Here is a 4554-nt window from a genome sequence, read left to right as displayed (position 1 = left end):
CCTGCTTCTTGTCCCTGAGCAGGCAGCCAGCAGCTTGCCAACTGCTCAGAACTGTGCTTGGGTTTTTTTGGTTTTTTTTTTTCCCCGGGACAGCTGATGTCCCTGGGGCCAGATTCTCCCCTGGGGGCCCTGCAGGGCCCTGGCAGCCCCTCCACCACTTGCCTCCTCCCGGACAGGCAGAATGGGGCCATGGGTTTGTGTCCGTCCCCCCCCTCTGGTTTTGGGCTCTGTGGCTCTGCGGAGGAGGTGACAGCCGTTCCTGGGACAAGGGGATGGTCACTGGCACAGCACACGCTCCCCTCCGCCTTGTACAGCGCGGCCAGGCTGGCAGCCAGGGACACGGGCAGGTCACAGCGACCCTTCCGGGAAAGCACCGGAGCGGGAGCACACGACAGCGGAGAGCATCTGCTGCTTTGTGCCCCGCGCTGTCCCCGCAGGAGGGGACAGTCCCTCGCTGCCACCGTTTACCCAGCACTTTGCTGGCGACTGCTTAAAAAAAAAGGAGGTTTGGGTTAATTTTTGCTCCTGGCAAACAAACCCCCCTGTGAACCCAAGAGGCTGCTGGGATGCAGCCACCAGCACCCAGCATCCCTCAACATGGGGGTGCACGTGTCCCTGCTGCGGCTTCAAGGCTCTTTTCAAGCAGCGAGGGAGCAGGGGTAATTTTTTGGGGGTGGTTTGGGACTTTTCGTGCTCCTTCTAGGAAGTTGCAGTGTGTCAGCCTGCGCCTCTCCTCTCACCGCATGCCCCCAGCTCCCCCAGGCTGCTCGCGGTGACCCGCCTGCCGCGGGTTGGGGCTGCTCCTGTGGGTCTCACCCCTTCCCCAGGGAATCTGCAGGATGGAGGGGGGGCAAAAAGAGCCTGGGGCTGGTTTAAAAGCCACCAGCAACCGAGGCATGACCCCCACTGTGGCGTGGCACAAGCCCCCTCCCTGCCCTTCTCCCCACACACCCCAAAACTCCCAGAGCTCCTGCCCCCGGTTTCGGGGGGGTGCAGGGATTTCCCTCCCCGTGGTCCATCCCAGCCCCCCCGTCTCCATCTCCTTGTCCCCTGGGTTTTGGCCGGTGCGGGGTGGCAGAGCTGGGGCTGGCCGTGTACCCGTGAGGCTGCTGAGCTGGTGTCTCCCCCTCAAAAGCTTTTTTGGGGTGAAACCACCCGAGTGTGTGTTTGTGTCCTCCCTCGGGGCCGTCCTGCCTGGCTGTGGGTTACGGCTGCTCCTTAACCCCACGGCACCTCCTCCGACTGGGGAAACTGAGGCACAGCACCTCCTTACCCGCCCTGTGTGTGGCCCCCCCCCTCCTCGGTCAGGGGCCGTGTCCCACTGCTGCCACCAAGACAGGCTGGGCCGGGCAGCTCTGCCATGGGGGTCCCTGACCATGGGGGGGGCAGCCCCAGGTCGTGGGTGCAAAGCGGGAGCTGGGAAACACAAGTGGGGTTCGCCCTGAGCCCTTCCCTGCAGCAGATGGGGAGTGAGGGAGGGACTGGGGCCACGTCCCTGGGGAAAACCCCACGGTGGCAGTGGGGGGCAAGCGCTGGGCTTTGGGGGTGCGCTGGAGCCCCGGCATCCTGCCCCCGCACTGGGAGCTGGGCTGGGGGGGTCAGACGTGCCGGGGCGCCACGGGAGCTGCCCAAACGCCCCTGAGTGTGTCGGGGCAAGGGGGGGAGGCCGGGGGGAGCCGCCGGCGTGTGAGCCAGCACGGACCGATGCCCACGCGTGCCTTGGACGTGCGCGGGTGCGTGTCCTCCGTGTCCCCCCTCCCTCCCGTCCCGCCCCGGCAGCAGAACCAGCGCTGGGAGAGTCACTCCAGGTTTCTGCCTGGCAGGAAATTCCAGGTTTTTTTGCAAGATTTTTCATTGGAAAAATTGACACGGAGCCAGGGCTCCGAATCCTCCTGCTTCCAGGGGAGGCAAGCTGAGCCCGCCTTGCGCTGGGGAAATAACACGAGGAAAAAGGATTTATTTTACTTTTTCCCTTCCAAACCAGAGCAGGGGAGGAGGAAGTCCTGCACACCCTGCGAGCGGTCACCCTCCCGCTGCTCCCACGGGGAACGTGCTGCAGGGAACATTCCGGGGCGGCCCAGTGTGGTTTTGGGGCAGGCTTCGGCCCCGGCTGGGGGGGCAGCAGGCGGGCAGGGGGGGGCCGGGATGGCCTCTGGCCTGACTCACGCTCCCCCCGCTCCCCACGCCAACAATAGCCGCCTTCCGGCACGGCCCCGCTCGCTTTCCTGTTTTCCCTCAGCTGGTCGGGGCGTGTGGGGCTCCCCCGACTCGGGGAGACCCTCCGTCCCGGCAGCACCGAGGGGCACAGGCACCCCCGGGGGTGTTTCACTCACAGATGCCCACGAGAAACGGGGCACGGCGGGTTTGGTGCCACCAGCCCCGGCCTTGCTGTCCCCGGGATGCTGGATGCGACCATCAGGAGGAGAGAGGAGGGCGGGGGGCATCAAAATTTGTGTTTCCCTGAAAAAAAAAATGTGGATGTCGCTGCAAACTCAGGCCATGAGCTGCCACAGGCTCCCTCTCGCCTGGCACCGGCACGGCCCCTGCGTTCGCAGCTGGAGCCACCAGCTGGGTTTGCCAGGGCTGCTCTGAAGGGGGGGTGCAGCGCTGGGCCCCCCCGAAACACGCAGGAGAGGCCCAGAGGAAAGCAACCAGGGTCCAGCTGCGGGGAGGGGGGGGAGTTGGGCTGGAGCCTGCAACCACCGGGCTGTGCAGGGGATGGGGAGAGCCCACGGGGAAACACGGGGGATGCTCCAGGATAAACGCGTGTGCAGGCAAAAAACACCAGGGAGGGCACCGGCATGATCGTGCGTGCGTGTGTGTGTGCACATGTGTGTGTGTACGTGGGCATGTGCGTGTGCAAGGTGACCCTCGGGCCACTGCACGGCTCCCGGCGACGCACCTGGAGAGGCTGCGCCTGTGCACGTGTGTGTGTGTGTGCACGTGTGTGTGCTGGCTGCACACGTGTGTGTGTGTGTGCGCACACGGGGGGCGATGCTCTGCTGCTCCTGCTTCGCCCTCGCACACGCGTGTCCGGGATTTCCTGCCCACCCCACGCGAGCGCACGTCCCCTGGGTGCTGGGGGGTGTGTGGAGGGAAGGGGAGTGTGTCCCAGCCCCCTGCGCTGGCGGGGACCCCCCTGGCACCGGGCGCTCGCTCCCTGCCCGCGGCAGCGGAGGCCTGACGCGCTCGCCACGCCTGGCTGCAAACTCGCCCACGGCCCCGCAGCTGGAGGAAGCCGCCCCCCGCGCGCTGCTGCCTCTCGCCACCCCCGAACGGTGGGTCGGGGCCTTTCGCCGATGGGGTACGGTGTGGGAGGCCGTGTGCCGTGCAGTGAGCGTGCAGTGAGCGTGCAGTGAGCGTGCAGAGAGGCTGGGAGCACTCAGGGAGCCAGTACTGAGTGTGGAGTGTGAGCAGTGAGTGTGCACGGAGCATGCAGTGAGCATGCACTGAGTGTGCACGGAGCGTGCAGTGGGCGTGCAGTGAGAGTGCTGGGACCATGCTGGGAGTGTGCAGTGAGCATGCAGTGAGCGTGCACTGAGCATGCACTGAGCATGCACTGAGCGTGCACTGAGCATGCCGTGTGCCATGAGCGTGCACTGAGTGTGCACTGAGCATGCAGTGAGCGTGCAGTGAGTGTGCACTGAGCACGCCGTGTGCCATGAGCGTGCAGCCGTGCTGGTGCAATCCCTCCCCGCTCCCTCCTCGCTGGCTCCCCTGGGCCTCCAGCCCCCCCCTGGGCCGCGCACCCTCTGGGGGAGCTGGGGGGTGCCCTCCCCGGGATGTGCCGCGGGAGACGGACGGCGGACCCGCACACCCAGGTGCTTCACTGGTGGAGCCGGGCTGGAGCGAGGAGCCCCTGGCAAAAGTCGCTTCTCTCGGACCCTGCTGATAACGATTCTAAGCAAGACCCTTGGGGTCTCCTGGATGGCAGCGGGCCTGGGACCAGCATCTCCCCCTCTTAGGCACCAAAAAAAACCCAACCCTTGACGGTGTCGTCCGCTGCCAGAGCCGAGGAGAGGCCAGGGCAAAGTTCTAACAGTTGGACTCGATGATCTTCAAGGTCCTTTCCCACCCAGGTGATTCCGTGATGATTCGTGACCCGCCTGCTGCGGTATTTAAACTCCAGAAGAGGGAAATTTAAACTTTGAGCCACCTTCTCTTGCACCCACCCTCTCTCTGCTTACCAGCGTGTTTGGGCATTCACAGTCATGAGCGTGGGGACGTAATTCCACTGGATCCAAACGCTTCTGTCCGTGTGTCTGCGTGTGTCGAGGTAAGGTACCACGGAGCACGGCACTATGAATCTTCTTGTCGTCTTCGCCTTCTGTAGTTAAGTCGCTATTTTGATGATAACGCGTTTGACTGAATTATTTTGTAAATCTCTAAATCGGTTAATGATTAAGTGCTGCGAGTCATTAATAAATCTTGATTCGCTGCTAAATCATTGCCGTGTGAATACTTGCATCCCTGGACAGCAGCGAGCATGCAGGGAGCGCGCAGTGAGCCCAGAGGGAGCGTGTGCCAGGCGCGAAGGAGACACGCAGAGGTCAC

The sequence above is a fragment of the Athene cunicularia genome (assembly GCF_003259725.1).
Source record: "Athene cunicularia isolate RWA chromosome 28 unlocalized genomic scaffold, athCun1 chr28_part2, whole genome shotgun sequence".
Classification (NCBI taxonomy): Eukaryota; Metazoa; Chordata; class Aves; order Strigiformes; family Strigidae; genus Athene; species Athene cunicularia.
The sequence above is the reverse complement of the archived record's forward strand: the minus strand, read 5'-3'. Positions refer to the sequence as shown.